Source organism: Ambystoma mexicanum, chromosome 2p, assembly GCF_040938575.1.
Source record: "Ambystoma mexicanum isolate Mex_15411 chromosome 2p, UKY_AmexF1_1, whole genome shotgun sequence".
Taxonomy (NCBI): Eukaryota; Metazoa; Chordata; class Amphibia; order Caudata; family Ambystomatidae; genus Ambystoma; species Ambystoma mexicanum.
Genome location: NC_090923.1, coordinates 1,242,921,893 through 1,242,941,277, shown reverse-complemented (window position 1 = coordinate 1,242,941,277; position 19,385 = coordinate 1,242,921,893). Strand labels below are relative to the sequence as shown.

Sequence of the window (19,385 nt, the reverse complement as noted above, 5' to 3'; positions counted from 1 at the left end):
TTCCTTATGGTTTGGGCATTTGTATATTACTACCTAAAGGAAAAGGAGTTGAGATTTGTTCTTTTGAATTTTTCTGACGACCCCATTGAGATCAAAGGGGGCCAGTTGGCAGGAATTTTAAGATATGAAATCTTATGGGAACCCATCCTCCTATCCGGTTCTGAAAGAAAGCTATCAGGAGAAAACCTCCGGTAAGGAGAGGAGTCAAGGTTTTGTCTTTGGCCTTTAGAAACAAAAGGACAATGCTCCTGTGGGGAAGATAGGTTATTAGAATCGGCCACTCCCCCAGAAAATGTTTAAATCCAGAAAGTTAGGGGAAAAGAGGGAGGGAATTTTATTTCAGTCAGTACTTCTGAAGAGACCCCAAAGAGCCCCAATCAGTCATCATTTAATGTGGTGAGGGGGGATAGCTCAGGGGCAATTGTCTGTCTTGCTGCAAGACAACGCAGCGCAACACAGGTTTGAATCCTGATTCCATGATTAGAAACCAATCTCTGGTATTAAGCGCGTTATAAAAGAACAATTATAATTATAATTATCTTCCTCGTCAGAGGTACTCGACATCTATCTTCCCCAGATAACGACAACTTTAGAACCAGGGACCACAAGCAGCAGAGGACTGGGGTTTCCCTTCAGTGATAAACCTCTCTATCGGAAGTGTTACTCTTGTAAAGGGTATGGACACTTTACGATATGTTGTCCATTGAACATAGCTGACCTTCCCAATCTTCTATTGTCCAAAGAACCTGAGAAAGCCTTATGCCTTTTTAAATACTGGAGGGAAAACCTCATACAAGATCCCTGTTACCTTAGAAAAAAAGTTGGTTTGGGCCGAATTGGAAACCGGAAGTAAGGAAAGTGCCATAAGAACACAGTTACTTTCCCCGGGGTGGAAAGAAGTCAGAAAGGAGTGAGTAACATGTGTACATGGTCATACAAAAAGATACCCATTAACTAAAATATCTCTTATCATTTTGAGTAGTCTTAATTGTAGCAGTAATTTCCAACTTGCCAACACAATTAGTCCTTGGTAGGGAAATACCCCAGTTTCATAAATGTGTTTCACGAGTGGCCTAAATAATATCCAAGACTCCTATAGTTAGGCCTCCTCGCCGAGCAAAACTAAACTTCCCAAAGTTGGAAAAAAAGCTAATGAAGAGAAAATTATCAGTGGTGTGGAAAATAACCTAATACCCCAGGGAAGATAAGTAAGCCCAAGGGATATGCAGGCTGTTTTGGACCGTCAATTTAGTTGTTCCAAAGTGAAATCCCAGAAGGTACGAGAGCAAGGCACTGTGGGCTTCCTGTCCTGGGTTCCATGTGAAGCAACACGGTCCAACCAGCATTGGGGAGGGGTATGTGAGAAACCTGAGGGTATTCTCACTCCTGAGCCCCTTGGATCCTCCCCAGAGTTGGCCAGGGAACGCCATCGCTATTGGATCCCAACCCTGGGGGCAGAGAAGCGAGGGAGCATCATTGGGAACTGGGAATGGGGTGCCCTTGGGCAAGGCATGGTATCCCGCTTTCCCTATTGCTAATCAACCCAATCCTTCACCAGTCTTCCTAGACTGTTATAAGCCAGTTCCTCTTATTCATTCACACATGACAATTGACAGTACTGGGACGAAGAAGAAGCAACTAAGAGCAATGAAGACTATGCTCTTTTACCACTCTGGTACTGGGACGAGGAAGATGCCTGCTGAGAGTTGTAAGGGCATCTATTGAGTAACTCTGAATTAAAACTAGAAACATACGATATAGTATGCTTACAAGAAACTTAGATGTGCAAAAAGCCAGTATGCAATGGTTACACCACACTAATGAATCCGGCAAGAAAGGGACTCCGGGGTAGACTCTATGGTGGTCTAGTAACAATGATTAAAAACAATCTTGGAGCCTCGATTGAGAGCCACAACAATATCAATCCCTTCCTTCAGAGAATAAACCTTAAACATCTAACAGCTAATGAAGAAAGTCTGGAGTACACAGTGCTGTTGAACATGTACTGCAATTCTCACTTAATTACCACAAGTAAATTCATCAACGACGTGAACAAAGCCATCGACAACTCAATTTAAAATTCGTTTAATGCCACATATTGCTATGTGGCGATCTAAATATCAAAAATATAGACAAGGTAGGGAAACCAAAGACATACGTGTCGCTAGCAGACCCACAAGATCAACCAAAAGATTTTCTCTGGTACCACAAACTAAAAATAAGGAACTTCTACACAGGGCCATCTTAATCACTTTTGGGGCCCTGGGCATGGACATCTTTAGGGCCCCTTCCACCAAAACAAAGGAATTAAGGGATCAAGAATACTGGACGCGCCCCCCGCGCCCCACCAGTTCCGCTCACAACCTGTAGGTTGATATGCTGTTTCACAGCATAATAAGCATGTTTACTCTCTTTAAATCCCCTTACCCTCTTCATTGTTAAGGGGTGAAGGCGTGAAGCTGGGATTTGTGCCAAATCTGCAATTTCTGCATTTGAACACTTTCTTTTCCAGTTCTTACCATGAACTAAAACCATCTCATTTTATAAAAACATACTTGGAAAGTATACAAATCACATTACCAAACATGACCATTTTTAAACAAAATATTATAGAAGGGTGTTATGCAAAATGGGAATGATCCTAGCTTCATTCTCTCCATCATCAAGGGAAGTATATAAGCACCAGCGTACCAATCGATGTGATTTACCAAATTTAATATAGGTTTGTCTTTTGTATTTTAAAGCTTTAAATACTTCCAAAATAATGGCATGTGACATTTTAATTTATAAACATGCATAGAAATCTTCGTCTTGTACCAAAAAGCAAGCAGTTTTTTGTGTTAAAGCAGACCTTAAAATATACTTGCCTGAGGCCTGCAACATCTGGTCCGCTTTCTTCTGTCTACCAACCCATCCACCCAAATGGCCTACATAAGAAGAAAAATCAAGTATTGGGTTAAACGATACCAGCAGCATGCAAGATGGCAAACCTCACAGAAGACAGCACAGTAATGAAAGATATATTAGATTATTTGACCAAGATCACTGTATCGTCGCTGGCAAATCCAGGATACAAGCATGAACGCTTTCATTCCATAGTCTTGAATTTGGATACTTATTCACCTCTTGGACTAACAGTTTATGCCATTGTTTTAGGCGATTGCCTAGGTTTTACAACACCCCATCTGAACAAACCAATTTCTAGACCTTCACCATACGGATGATATGTTAGTTTTTATAGCAACCCCTATCTGGTGCAGGTGCATGGCTGATAATAGCAGATGTTGTTCTGCAAAACCAAGTAAATATGCAGGCAGGTTTATAAACTTCAGACATAGGAAATGCTCTGCCAGCCTTGCTGGATTATGATATTCTAATTTTGCATTGAACACATATCTCTGCAATGGGTGCTTCACACCCTGAGCTAACTTCTGAGCCATTGTGGAACTCAATTCATCAATATGCATTTCACTGTTGCCTATTGCACATGATCAACAGAATTCCCACAGGAAGGAAAAAATGCTACGGAGTTGTGCCGTAAGGAACACACAAACTATGTATACCACAGCAAACACAGAAAGCAATATATGATGAATTGATCAAGGCAGAATGTATCTGTCAAAACAGAAAGGCAATGGGTTTAGAGCATCAGCAGCGCCCCATAAAATATCCTGCCGTGTGCTATTTAAGACTGGTGAACATTGGAATCTTACTTCTTCAGATCAGGCAGCCATGTGGGGCCCCCGTCCAAGGTGGGGGCCCTGGGCAAGTGCCCCTTTTGCCCTCCCATAAAAACATCTCTGCTTCTACATGCTAAATGGCCAAACCAGTGGCGACATCCTTGGAAAAACTACGTGGAAGGGCACAACTAGTGTGTATACCCTAGACTACATATGGAGTTGATGTAATTACAAGCACATTATTGAAAAACTGGAAATTCTAAACACCAGCACCAGTGACCATGTTCCACTTGCTCTAACATGGCGATGGAAAGGAAATAGACTGCTTAATTGTGGTAACTTAAATACTTAAATGTAACAATAAACCCTGGAAGAAATTGCTTAAAATGTTCTGCCCCAGATGTCACAGCTTTAATAGTGACATATCATGGTGTTGCAACAAACGATAGTGCAGCGTACTCATATGTGCAATTGCGAATCACGACAAATGGGATGTAAATTCCAGCTTGATAAGCTAAAACATAGATTCAGCGTACTAGTAAGCAAGTGCAAGAAGTTGCTCCGGCAAGAAATTGAAATGGGCAAGAAACTGATGGAACCTCAAAGAACAACAGAGATGAAAAAATGAAAATTAGCCTATCAAAACTGGGTACGATCCTCTAAAGCAACCAGAGAGCAAGAACAAGCTGAGGACATGCTCCATGCAATATGTAAAACAAACACCAGAGATACATGGAGCCTCCTAAATCAGATATCAGCTAACCAACAAGCGATCTTGAGCAATTGTGTCAATGAAACAGCATGGGTGAATCACTTCCAAAACGTATTTACTGAATATAATAAACAAGGGAAAATAACAATCCAAGCGACAGCAGAGTCTCTGCCATGGAAGATTGATTGCACAGAAACTGATATAAAAAATTGCATCAGAAAATTGAGATCTTCCAATACACTGGGGCCTGATGGGTTAACAAACTCCATACTGAAAAAGAACCCAAGAGGAGTGGGCGAAATTTATTTCACAAAATGTCAACAAGTGGAACGATCCCCATGTCCTGGACAAAGGGTATTATAGTCCCCATCTTCAAACAAGGAGATTGACAAGACCCAAAAAACGATAGACCTATTGCATTGCTGGATGTCATCGGAAAACTGCTAGCAGTGCATCTACAGCAACAACTTACACAATGGACAAATAAGAGCAAAATAACAGACCCACGGCAAACAAGTTTTACTAAAGGAAGTGGGACTGATCTCAATCTTTTCATTCTGAATGTATTGAAAGTTCAAGCGATAAAAAATAAGACCAATCTATTCCTGGCCTTTATAGACCTGCAACAGGCTTTCGACATGGTGAACAGGACAAAGCTATGGGGAAAGCTACGAAAATGGAAGTGTCTGTGCCACCTGTTGGAATTGATAATAGACAAGGGAGTAAAACAAGGTTGTACGCTCGCAGCAACCTTGTTTAACCTCCACCTGGTGGATCTACCTATAGCTTTAAAAACCGTACCAGACTTCCTTCCTAAAATCAATGGGCAACACATCAGCTGGATTGTAATGCAGATGATCTTGTGAAAATGGATTTTACACAAATAGGTCTTCAGCACAAATTGAATCAAGTGAAAAAATGCATTGCGGAAAACGACCTACACGTGAATCAGAAGACATCCAAAATCATAAGCATAATGCACGGAATCAAAAAGAAAACAAGCTTTCAGTGGAAAATGGGAAACCAGAACCTAGAAGGCTGCAATTAAATATCTCGGGATATACTTCAGCAAATCAGTCGTGGACACTATCTGGCTGAACACACTGACATCAAAATCTAAATGCTTGCTGCACAAGAATCAATTATACAAGCATGATTGGGAAATTCACAATGAAGCCCATTCTTCTATTCTACAGGCAAAAATTGGCTCCGATATTGACATATGGTGCAGAGACAGCCCTCGCCCTAAATTGGAAAATCTGGTATCCCCTCGCAGGAGAGTTTTGGAAAACGGCTACCGCTTCCAAAAAGTGCATTAGTTAACAGCATACGATACAAACTTGTTCCAACCTCGCTATATGCACTAACACTATGGAAAGGACTGGCGATATACAGAAAGTGCAAAATGACTGACGCAGCACTTCCATATCACATCTTAAACACATCACCAACGAACCCTGAGTGTGGCCTCAATAGAATGAGAATTGGGAGATACAGCTAGCAGCCTTAAATACTAATCTAGAGACAAGACATTCCTGCAAAGTGACTGGATTCTAACTGTTGAAAACCGACTAAAAGATAGATGTCCACTGAATCAAGAAAACTCAAAATGCTGCCAAGATATTTCGAAAAATTCCCTAGCCAATATAACAGAAATCAATTTCTCAGAATAAGGCTCAATCTACATGAAACAAGGGAAGTACTGTACAGGAGGAAACAAGCAAATGTAGCTTCTAAAGGCTGTTGCTTCTGTTTACAACTAGAAAAAATTGAAACGATTAAACACTTAATGTTCCATTGCCCGGCAGTATCGACGCAACAACAACATTATCTTGGCAGATTTTCCACAGAAGCCAGCTCACTAACTCCTGATAAATGGTAGTCGATGGCAATGTACGGAGCAAAAATGTTGCGGGTTTGTGCAATAGTGAACTTCTTGGATGTACTCCTAAGAACTCGAGGGGAGAACATGGTATGAACGCCCAAGGTACCTAGCAGAGATTTGACCACCAACTAGGCTATTGATGGACGCAACCAACAATATAGCCACTTACTAACTTTAATGTAATTTTGAAAGATGGATGAATTAAAAGGATTGGTTTTATGTGTTAAAAGTTTTGCATGAAGCGAAAACACAATAAATAAATTAAATTGCAGTTTCTCCTGGCAGTCTCCCCAGTCTCCCACCATCTTCCTCTGGTATTATTTAATATGCTTGGTTTCTGGCTCATCAGCTATGTAGTCTCCTTGTCTTCTCTCTCAAGCTCCTTCCACCTTCTGATCTTCTCCTTTTCTTCTGCTTTCCAATAGCTAGCCCATTTTATTATTTCCTCCTCTAACACTTCATCAACTTCCTCCTCAAACTCCCAAACATCCTCCTCTTCTTTTTTTCCCACTCTAGTAAATCTTCTTCACCCACCTCTATATATCTCGCCTTCTCAACCTTTTGGACTGTTATGTTACTTGGGTTTTATAAAGCGAAACGAATTATCCGAAGATGTCTAGGCGCTATAGAAGTGCAAACATAACTGCATGTGTTTATATACGATTGAATGTACCACTTAAGAATCATGAGAATAGAATTGTTTTAAGATTTTTTCTGAATGAGATATGGTTCGGTGCTCTGCAAAGTGGGCCAGGTAATGAGTTCCGGATTCTTGAGGCCTGGACCAAAAATGTTCGGCACGCCCCGTCTTTCTTTCCGATAGTTGAGAACAGTGGGTTTCCTGTCGACGGTAGATCGCAAAGAGCATTTGGGGCGTATAGGGTGAATTTAGATGCTCAAGAGGTAACAGTGGGGTGTGGGAGACTTTTATAGACAACACATATGCTTTTGAAGACAATCGTTTTTCAACAGGAAGCCAGTGCAAGGGTTGGAGGGCTGGGCTGATATGGTCTTGTTTCTTGAGTCTCGTTATTAGCCTCACTGCTGAGTTTTGTACTCTCTGGAACCAGGTAATAGCATATTTCTGAAGCTCAAGATAGCAATTGTTTCCATAATTTTAGCGAGAGTAAATAGTAGAATCTTTGACCAGTACCTGGTTAGAAAATGAGAGAAATCAGAGAGGTGTATAATTTTCATTAATATCATGAAGCACGTTTTATTAACAAAAGAGATTTCAGTTTTTAAGGTAAGCTCATGGTCGATATACATGCCTAACTTCTTGACAGATGGTTTAGGGACTGGGCATGGGCCAAAGGAGGCGGGTGAACAAAGGTAAGTCCATGTGTTCGGTCTTTCATTCACCAGCAGGATTTATGTTTTACGAGGGTTTATCTCCAAGGAGTTGGCATCCATCCATTATTTTATGGAGACTACGCATCCTTTTATCCCATGAGATGTGGTAGTGTCTCCAGCTGTCATCTGAGTGTCATCTGCATAGATGGGTATCTCTTCTAAGTACATACTTAAATTGTTCTTATCAGCTCTCTCACAAACTCTTTATCTCTCTCTCTCTTCAAGTGCTTGCTTTTCCTCAATGATAGCTTGCCTCTCCCTATCTCCTCCTTGAGCTCAGTCTCCATCTCTCCTGCTCTCCTCTGAACCTCACCCTGCTCCTGCCTATGCTGGATCACTTATGTGATTTCATTATTTACCTGAAATCTCTCCTCTACAACCTCCTCAATGTCCTCTACAACCACCTCTTTAGTATATTCCTCCTCCACCTCTTTGGTCTTTCCTTCTATCATATCCTTGTGACTCTCCTCCACTACCTTGATCTCCCCGGCATGCCTCCTGCAACCACATCCTCTAAAAAATCTCCTACCGCTTCCCCCAAATCTCCAATATACTCCTCCTGCTTTTCCCCAACCTCCTCCTTAAACTTGCCAACATCCTCCAAAAACCTCCTGATCTTCTTCTTCTTCAATCTCCTCGGCAACAACAAACATTCAGTATCCTCCTTTATATCTCTCCCATTATCCTCCTGATATGTCACTTCCTGCTTCTTGGATTTTACTGGCACCGCTCCTTGCTCCCCACCCCCCACCCCGACTCCTCCAATGTAATATTAGCTTCCACCCTCTTACACTCACAAAACCTCACCGGGGCCATCTCCAACTCTGCTCCCTCCCCTAACCCCCAGCTCTTCCTCTTCCAAACTCCTTCTAGCTCATTCCACACTGCTACCTCTAGCTCTCTTCAAACCTTCTTCCAGCTTCTGCTACAGCTCCTGCTCCAACCACCATCCTCCTACATTGACCAACTAGGAGTTTGGTTTTATGTAGTGCCTTGGTGTCTCCTCCCAACCTCTCTTTGTGTCAAAGGAACTCAGGTGTGCAGATTTGATATGAGGTGCTCGGGAGTTGTGGTTCTCTGGACCCGGGCAACTCTCCAGTGTCTGCTAAACCAGAGCCACTGGGACTAAGTCTGCCATCTTGGAGTTCCCAACTCCCACTTTAGGTTGCTGGTATGGACCTTACCTGGTAGGCCCTCAGCCTAACCCATGTCCTTCTTTTTGCATATTTAGGAGTGGTTTCTGCAACGGTGCGAGAGAAGGCGAGCATGCAAGCACTATCGTGGGACAGCTGCTCCTGGATTCCATTAGATGAGGCCCCTCTTCATGAGTGCAGGTTGGAATTATGCTCCTGTTGGATGAGAGGAGACCCTATCTTCAGTGTTAAGCCTGGGTGTTGTGAGAAACCTGATGGTATTCTCTCACCTACTCCCCCGTGATCTTCCATTCAGTTGGCAAGGGCAGGGCCATCGCCTTTGCATCCCAACCCAGCGGGAGGACGACACACGAGGGAGGATCACCTGAGTGGAGGGTCATGGGTATTGGAGGAGAATACCCAAGGGTTAGACATGGTATCCCCCATTTCCCAATTATTCACCAACCCACTCTCCCTCGGCCCTAATGGGGTAGTTTCAATCACACCCCACCCCCCACTCCCAAATTCCAACAAGTACTGGGATGAGAAAGAGGTGACAGAGAATACTGAAGATTACTCATAGAAACAACATAGGGATACAAAGTGAGGCCTACCATCTAACACCTTTGAATTGCCCCACTAATAGAGTCAGGCAAGGTCAGGCACTTTTCCACAACTGTACACACCTGACTCCAATTGACTCTTACCCGCAGTATATAAAGGGTGGTTCTGCCAGGGTCATTGAGTGAGCTGGACTTGTTTGAAGGAACCAGGAGGCCAAGGTGCAGAAGACTGCAAGGAGAGGCGCCCAGAAGGAACGGTGGAGTGCTGGACACTGAGATGCTGACCCGGTGTGTGTGAAGGGCTGCATCGTGGTGAGGGAGCCATGTAGCCAGGGAGCAGGAGCGGGACAGAAATCAGTCAATCAGCCTTGTTTAGGCCAGTGCTCATTCCCCATGGGACGTGTGCGAGTCCCAGGGGACTCTGAGGGGCAGGTGGTGAGACCCTGACCTTGACCCAAATCCATTTGACCTGATTTGGCCTGCCTGCCAGCGCTGCGCTACTGTTGGTGAGTTTCACGAAGCAGAGAGAAACTCAGTAACGTGTGGGTGACCGGAGCAGGAGCGCTGTGAAAGGAAAAGCCTGGTGAGCCAAAGCGGGAAGAAAGCAAAGCAAAACGAAAAAAGGTAAAGGCAAAGCAGGCAAAAGCTGGAAGCGGCAAGAGAAAGAACCCCTTTAGAGTTAGGGCCAGATAGGCATTACACCAACCCCAAAAGGTTTGATAGTAAAGGTTTTCAAACTGTTACTTTTGAGTCTGTGTCTCTCTTGATACCATGCCTGTCTCACAGTGCCCTCTGGCTGTACCCTTGGACTTCCGCTGGTAGGTCAACCTTGGCAGTGGGCATAGTTAGGGAGGTCAGAAGTTACATTTGCCTTCACTCTCGGGGCATTATGTGAGATGTATTCCCCATGTAACAAGTCCCTGCTGTGTGACCCCTGGGCTACCATCATGAAGTTGAGGGGGTTCCCAGCCTCTAAAGTCACCACACTACTACTGTTGTCACCAAGCAGGCGACTTTGTGACAGTACCAACACAAAAAAACATTAATTTCAAAATACAAACCATAGGGCACGGTCAATATTAATTTGTTTTAATGTTTATCTTCCTCTCTCATGGGATATTTATATTTTTAATGCTCGTTAGCTGCTCCCACTGTCCAACACACGACTGTGTCAGACTGACCTACCATAATCCTGAAGCAGAAATTAATAGCAAAATATTCACTTGAAAGGTTAGCGGAAAAGCCCTAAACCCATCGATCGGGCCCCATAAGAGCTCCATCATTGGGATCTATGTGATTATTGCGACGGCCGACAATGCTGATTTCTTTTTTTTTAATGCTTTACACCACATATATATGCAGGATGAGACCCCCACAGGTCCCCATATTAATATTATACTCTAAACCATCCCACATATATATGTGGTGTAAGGGGGGGGGTTAAAAAAAAGTCTGCATTTTCGGCCGTCGCAATTCCCAGGTCAACATTTATGTACGATTCCCCATCATAGCAATGCCTGGTTTTGTAGAAGTGGCAGAGCAAAGGTCAGGCAAAGCAAATAATCTGAATGGCCCCAAGTGGTCTGCGGACTGTATAATGAATATCCCTGCTATCGAACTATATCAAATCAACAATAAAAAGGGACGATCTTAAGAGTTTGGGAAAACATTCAGAGGAAATATGCTTTCTAGAATTATTCCCGACTCTTCGTGGTGGAAGATGAAATAGCAGACCAGTCGGAATGTCTGTCTCTGAGCAGAGAGCCATGATTTTAACTAAATCAACAGCATATGTTCCAATTATTGTATGAGGGTGAATTGGCTACTTTGTGTTATGGTGTAGCATGCACATTAAACACAGAGTCACAGAGTGTGGAACACAAGACTAGGCCATTTTGGATGAAGTGGCTTATTAGTCTACACAGGAAAAAACAAGCGTTTAGGTAAGATAAGTGTACAGTGAATAATTCAAGAGCCAAATGGGTCAGAAATAAGAAACTTACATTCAGTTTGCTACCAGAAACGTTGATGAATAAGTCGTTTGTTCAGACCCCAGGGATCACCCCTGGCTTGGGAAAAAATTGAAGAACTCCTCTGAAAGGTCTAGGTGGTGACTTTAATGCTGCGGTTCAGGTCTTGTTGTCATGAGTCTCAGAGACAGTGTCAGGCGATTCCCTATCTGCTGGGCCATCTCCCTGCTCTGAGGTTATTGCCCCCCGTCCTCCCTCTCTGACCCCACATAAATTACACTCCCTCATTTTTACGGAACAGTGTATTAGAGTCAATTAGTCTAAGATCAGTAGTAAATGAGTTCCATAAACGAGGATTCAAAACCGAAAAAGAATTTGTCACCTCTATGAACAAAGTGTCAGGCAGGTACTAGTAAGAGACATTGATTTGAGGGACATAGTGCTCGAGATGGATTGTAGTTTATAATTTTTGCAGTCAGATAGGTTGCCAAGTGAGGCATTTGAGTACAAGACAAATTGGGCCTCATTACAAGTATGGCGGTGCAGGAAAGAATTGGCAGTAACGGAATTACTGCCCACTTTTCCCGCATCGCCATACTACCAGTATGACCCTGGCGTGGGGGATTTACCTCTAGCATCATGCTGGAGGTAAATCCTCCCGCTATACGCCGAAAATCAGCAGAATTACCGCTGCTGTAATTCCAACTGTGGTAATGTCCGCCAAAAATGCCACCTATAAAATGGGGATTAGCTACGCCACCACCACTTGTAATCCAGCTTTAATTCCATTGGACCAAGTGGCGGTAACAGTAATTCTGTTGGGCAGTATTCCAGTGGATTTTTCAGTGGAATACCACCCAACTCGTAATGAGGCCCTATATAACATTAACAATGATTCTGTCATACCAGTAGCCAATGAAGAGACCTAAGATAGTGAAATATGCATAGTTTTTGGTACTTGAAAGAGTAGTCTCACAGCTGAGTTTTGTGTCTTTTGAAGGGGTGATAGTTGTTTATCAGGAATTCCAGCTAATATGGCAAGCCGGTAAGATAGCTCAGCGGGTTGAACGCTCGCTGCTGTGATCTGAGCGTTATCTGCAGGTCGCAGGTTTGAATCCTGGCAAGGCCAACTCAGCCTTTCATCCTTCCGAGGTCGGTAAATGATTACCAATTTCGGTTGGGTGATATTATATGTAAATATGTGCTCTGTAAGGCGCTTTGGATTAAGGCGCTATATAAATAACACATCATTATCATTTATGTAGTCTAATTTGGAATTGATCAGTGAACCGGCCATAATTGGTTGGTCCACTGCTGGGATGACGGAGAGGATCATCATTAAAGTCAAAGATGATAGTGGGTGGACGTCACTATTTCCCCCCACATAAAGGTTGCAGTGAAGGTTAGATTGCTAAATACAGTAAAGGTCTTTTAACCTTCATTAAGAAAGATGTGGGGAGGTCAATCAGTGAGGGGTCGGGCATAATCAGAAGAATGAGGGCGCCCTCAAAAGCAGAGAGTAGAATATCACCACACATATTTAAAAGTGCCTTCTCAATTCCACGGGAAGCTGATTCTTTTCTACGAAATTTTGGAGCTGGTGGGGATCAGACCAGATCTCTGGACAGAGAAGGTTTGGAAAACATGGAAAAATTAGCAATGTGGTCTCTAATAAGAGTGATTTTATTAAAAAATAAAATTAATTCTCTCTTTCTAGAAGGTGTTCCTGCTCTTATCCCCACTGCCTCGGGTACAGTGTTTCCATCTCCCCCTCTAGTGTCTCTCTCTTTGACTGCCACTGCTTTTAAGGGCGTGCACCCCATTCTTCCTCCTGGCCTGCTGTCTTTCTGATAGTTTCTTCTTCCATTCTTTCTGCCCTCTCTTAGATGAGATTCCAATCCTTGTTCGGCCTCTTCATATGTCTTTCCTTTTTGATAACAAGACCCTGGCTTGATGTAAGCTTCCCCTTCCCACCGTCATGTACTTCTTCCAACCTCCCTCAAACTATCTCTCTTTCCCACATGGTTTGCCTCCTTCAATTCCCAGCAACGCCTCTTCCTCTGATGGGAACTAGCTCATGTTCCAACCTCCTCCAAAAATGCTCCCTCTCTCTGATGATCCATCTCTTCTCTCACCCCTCTTTGCCAAACTCTGTCCGCCAAATCTGACTCAATCACCCCACACTCCCAGACAGATTTGACTGCTTTATATAGGAAGCCCCCCCTCTCCCCCCGTGGGTGGTGCCTAGCGTTATTGAAGGCACTTCTGCATTGAGTGATGTGCTTTTGAATTGGATTATAGGTGGGTGGCCATGTGGCTTTGAAGAGGGTTGGCCTGATGTTGGATTCTAGGAGGGTATTGGCCAAATATGGAGTCTGTGACGAGTCACAAACTCTACCCATACTGTATGTGGACTGGGACTTCCTGGGCATGTCATCGTCTCTGAGATGCAGTCTTCCCTCAACCTCTAAAGGCGTGCCAGGAAAGGGCTGTAGATGTTTATAGGTATTTGAGCAGAATGAGCTGCAGACCCAATGGGTGGATGCAATAGCCAATGGAGGTGCTTCCCCACTGCAGTATGCGGTTGGTGTCACAGTGGTGATGCCAGAATGGAGCAGCCATACCACAATCATATGCAGAGGACTTCACCACTCATTCGGCGCTTCCCCACTGCAGTAGAAATGATAGAACACTGCAGAGACGCCAAATTCAAACTAGAAAATTCCAAGATGGCGCTGTATACCACAGATGCTTTTGAAACCTCCCAGTTGCATGCCAGGGGGGATTAAATCAATACATACATTTGGCAACACTAATAGCCAAACAATAGGTGATCATCACCAAGTATAACCAATCACTGGGAGCGAGACAAAGAAGCCTGGGAAGTAGCCAGTGTCCAATACACCAGAGCCCCCTGGGGATAAAAGGACTATAAGTGCTAACAGGCATTTGAGTAAAATGAGATGCAGACCCAATGGGTGGTTACATTAGCCAATAGAGATGCTTACCCACTGGAGTGTGCAGATGGCGTCAGAGAGGAGCGGCCATAAAGTGATCATACGCAGAGGACTTCCCCGCTCTGTCGGCACTTCCCCACTGCAGTAGAGACCACAGACCACTTCAGACATGGCAAGTTCAAAATAGGGAATTCCAACATGGCGCAGCACGGCACAGGCTCTTTAGATAGAGGGGATGAAATCAATACACCCATTTGATATGACCAATAACCAATCAGTAAAGCGATAAATAGGAAGTGGAAAGGTCATCACAGAGTAAAACCAATCGCTGGGAGGGAGACAAAGAAAACTAGGAAGTAGTCAGTGTCCAATACACTACAGCCATGTGGGCATAAACAGAACTGGGTTAAGTAATTCAGGGTCTTTGAGTTGGAGGAAGCAGCTTCACCTGTTGATACTCCCTGGATACAAGGGTAGACTACTAGAGGGAGGACTCCCGGATGGACTACCATCTGGAGGAAGTCAGTGTAATCCTGGAGAGAATAGGAGTGGTGGGGAGCTGTTAATCCCCGGGCACCCTGGAGGAGGAAGGCTGACCAGAAGGGCATCCCAGTCACCCTAAACTCTGTGGGTGAACTGGAAAGCCAAAGCATGGGGATGTCCACCCTCAACCCTTGAGGAAAGGTAATAGGAGGTTGGTTCAACCCCTAACATAAGGTGCCAAGGCATATGAGAGTGACTGTCTGTGAATGCTGAACCCAAGGCCTAGGACAGAGGCCTATTGAAAAACTGCATTCAAGGGCCTACAGGAGAGGCCTGCGTTAAATCCTGTACTCTAGATGCCAAGGAGACAGAAGAGGAAAGAATCCTGGTAGAAGGGGAGACAGAGGATGGAAGGTCCAGGAGGGAATTGTCATTAATCCAGACAAGGCTCAGAAGGGACATGCCATGAATCTTGAAGCCAAGGCCCTGGAGGGACATATTGTGAAATCTGAAATACAAGGATCTGCAAGTGAAACGTGAGTGTCATAAAGAACAAATTTGTTATTTATGCATTAGATAGAGATGGACTTTGAATAGTAGGATTAGAACTTTTGCTTTGGCCAAAACCTTGGAACTTTTGGGTCAGTAGCATAAGGTAGCCAGGAGGCTAAGGAGGCATTAAGTTTAGGATTGAAACTTTTCTGTTGGCCACATCATTTGGACATCTCTTTGTAGATTAAGGCATCTCTGGGGGGCTAGAACTTATTAGAATGGGGTTCGACCTCATGATGGATCACAAGGGGATCACTCAGAGCTCCAATGGATCCCTATTGAGTTCAACCGATAATTACACCGTTTTATTTAGAAGTCGGTCTTTATTTGTAGAGTTTCCACCAGTACTTGTTGGGCGTTGTCCAATGCTTAGCCTAATCCTAAATAAAATCTTTGTGACCATACCTTGTGGTGGTGTTGTTTCCTTGCTCAGTCATACCACAGGCTCCCTCTCTCCCTCAGGAAGGTTTGTCATAACAGCCTGTATGAGTCTGGGTCTCCCCAATTTCCTAACATGCAGATCACAAGTCTGCAAGTCATCTGGTAAATATGGAAAAGGGCTTTCAGTATTCTCACTCCCTTCATCATGTGGAATGAGTAAATTGGTAATCCCCATGATGCTGTGCGACTGGGAATCAATTATGCCTACCTTTGTGCATTGCATGCAGATTATCTCTTCCTTGCAAAGTGTGGGCCTGTAACTGCAGGACGTCGGTAGATTAAACATATATGAATCAAAGTGTTAGAAGGATTCCCCACCACAGGGCCAAGGAACAAAATGCATTTTCCCCGCTTGTCAGGCATTTGTGAACTAATGTGACTGTTTTCTTAAAGGCTGAGGCATCCCTCCAATGTGAGAGGTTTGGGTCTGGCTACGACTCTGGAATGGCTCACTCAGTGTAGTCCCCTGATCAGAAGGGGCCCTTTTTTTATTGATTATGTCTATTATACTTCCTCTCTGGTGGTCCCTCTTAGGTGTAGGGATGACATGCAGACCTCTAACCTGCACCCTCTGGAATCTGCATTTGGGAGAAAATGTTAAGGGGGAGAACATCCCTGGACCTACCTGTAAAGACTGGAAGAGGTATCTGTGCTTCTGTCCTCTATATGTTTGGGACAAAGAGACAGAGCATCCCAGCCAGGGTTCTCTATATGGTAGCTTGGACAAGCAGCCAATGCTTAAGCACTCAGGAGGTGATGCAGGCAGATTCTTAAGTACAGTGGGTCCCCAAAACCCACAAAGGAATGTCCACACACTATGCTAGGTGATAACACAGCTTTTAAAAAATATATAAAATAAGGTTAAATAATATACATACATAGAAATAATAACACTGTGTACTCGTGCAGTTCTATTCAAAGAATGGCAAATACATACACTCTATGTGGTATCACACAACACTTAAAATCAGTAATAAATGCACCATCTGCAGACACTTTTAAATAGGCATGTGAATTCTTAAGTGAGGTATAACAGCATAGATTAGGGAAGAAAGGCAGTTTAGTTATGAACAGTGGCAGAATACTTTCTTGAGACTAGATAAATAATTCTGTGTGAGGATGCCCCCCACCTGGCAACCTGTAATGCAAAAGTTAGGGAGTAACTTATCTTGTCTTTTACAGCCCAGTCCAAAAATGTTCAATAACCCTCTACCTTCTTCTATAAGGTTCTACCAGCCCAAAGTACCTGAGAGGCCGCAGGAGAACAGGATCCAAGAAAATATGGGACGCCTAGATGACTCCTGAGGCTAGAAGATGCTCTTCTTCATCGCAGTACCTTCGGTGCCTTGGCAGGCGAAGTGCAGAGTTTCTCGGTTTCACTCAACGATTCCGCTCGAGGATGGACCCCCCCCTGGCAGTGCCAGTGGTTCAGATTTATTCAAAACCTTCCACCCATCACTTTTTTGGTTACAGTTTGTCTCCCTATGTGCGAGGTTGGAAGGTTTTGAATAAGTCTGAACCACTGGCACTGCTCTGGGTAACCTACCACACCACTGTTTTTTAGACCGGCTGTGCCATTGCAAAAGGGGCCCAGCCATATGCAAACCAGTCAGGTGCTGCCACGAATCGGAACAGCCCAGCCAGAACTGGGGACTTCGTCACAACAGGTAAATGATACTGTAACATGACTCCTTCAACTTCAGAATAAGAGGCTAACGCTAAAGAGTACGTCTTAAATGCAGTATAACGAACATATAATCAGACATGCGCAGGAGCATTGCTTGCCCGGGGTGTGTTTGGGATGGGACACCCCTCCCATGATGGAGCCTTGTTGAGTTTGAAGAGCCTTGATCTTCTCTCCGGCTCAGTCATGCTGCATCCAACACTGATACGAAGGGCGCTGACATATCTCATGGCTGAGTCAGCGCTATCTCCTACACACACATCATGTGCACGCGCTAGTGTCTGACAGACATAACTGTTCTGCTCCTCCCACCCCCCCTTGAAAACACGGAGCAGGGCGTGGCGATTGATCTGCATGAGGGCTCCTGTGTTGGCACCTCGCAGCAGAGTGTAATTAACACTTATTAAAGTGCTATATCATTTTAAGACAGCGGGAGCCCCGCTAAATCAGCAGGCCATTCATACCTTCCAAGTACCAGTCAAGTCACAGAATGAAACTATAGTTGTATCTGCGGAGACTATGATGACAGATGCAGAGCTCACACAGGATAAAGACACTAAAGCTGCAGCATGCCTGCATGCATCTCCAGGGATCGAGTTGTACTTTTGTTTCGGCTAGTTCTGCATTGGTATTACACTCACGTTCTAAAGATGTCTTTGTAAAGTTGCCCAACCCATGCGAAAAGTGTTGCTTTTTTCAAAAATCACAACACGTTTTTGGTCGGTGGTACTGGCACAGACTGCATTAAACTCTGGCACAGAATCTGTTTATTCTTTCATGTATTGCTACTGTTACTTGCTGCGTGCTGTAAAATACACCATCTGGCACAAGTGGCAACCACAATTCCGTGGGTAGAACGAGTCAGCGCTATCTCATACACACACATCATATTTTGGTATTCAGCAAATATTTTAGTGGAGTTGGAACCCCTACTATTAGTAGAATGGAGGTGTTACTGTTTTGGGGGGCTTACTATTTTTGGAACTGGCCAGTGATTAATTCAGCCTCTGTACAAATACCAAATTGGACATTCCCCTCGCCCTCTGGAAAATGTTTTAAAGTACCTATGGCACCCACTTAAACAATTTGCAAAAAAAGAAAATATTATGTATGCAATTTTCAAAGTACATTTTTCAAGATAATACACCCACAATGTATACAATACTCCTTTCAAAAATGAGAAAATCAGTGGGGAAAATGTTTTACAAAAAAGCTAAGGCCACTATCCATTAAAACGTTTAAGTCTATAAACAGTCGGATGCCAAAGCTTAAGTTTCACAAATAGATATTAATCATGATAACATAGAACTAACATTAACTCTAAACATGACATAAACTAAACTCAACATTGTAGGAAACTTAACTAACGCTCACAAATGGCAAGTAAATAAATAAAAGAGAAATAACAGTGTTGTCTTATGTAAAGAGCCAGAGATATAGTAAATTGAATACACTCACTCGCTGTGAAATCCTATCAGTTCATAAGGTGAATATGTAGATCAATTAACATCGAAAGTGGCATCAGTATACTTATACATTGTTATTTGTTTAACAAATCATGAAATGTTGGATACACAAATAGTATAATTAATAATGAGTCCAAAAATACTTTATATTTAAATTCCTATATTCAAACAATAAATTACAATCTGATTCAAATAAAACATTTATCAAATTATCAGCTATACAATTCAACAATAACCTCAGTAAATAATGATCCAAATATTGGATGTATGTTTCACCATAAAATGTTATCCCAACATCAAGTGTACATTTCCACACAGAATTGCCTAAGTAAATTATTAACCAAATATTAGTTGTAGGTTTCACCATAAAGATTTCCAACAACACAGTAGTACTACTACTAGTAGTATAGTATAGAGATTTCTAAATCGTGAACCACGGCACGAGGGCATATGGGCGCTACGGCAAGGCTGTCAACAGATCCCCAACCCCCAATAGTTTAACAAAA

General features: G+C 43.3%; 1 long non-coding RNA gene across 1 annotated transcript in view; it reads right to left on the bottom strand.

Annotated features, from left to right (window-relative positions):
• Nucleotides 1-2,863: 2,863 nt before the first annotated feature.
• Nucleotides 2,864-19,385, bottom strand: part of LOC138567385 (uncharacterized) — a 100,964-nt gene continuing 84,442 nt past the window's right edge. The window contains exon 3 of the long non-coding RNA XR_011302194.1: nt 2,864-2,927. This is a non-coding gene — a long non-coding RNA (uncharacterized lncRNA). The remainder of the gene's footprint in view (nt 2,928-19,385) is intronic.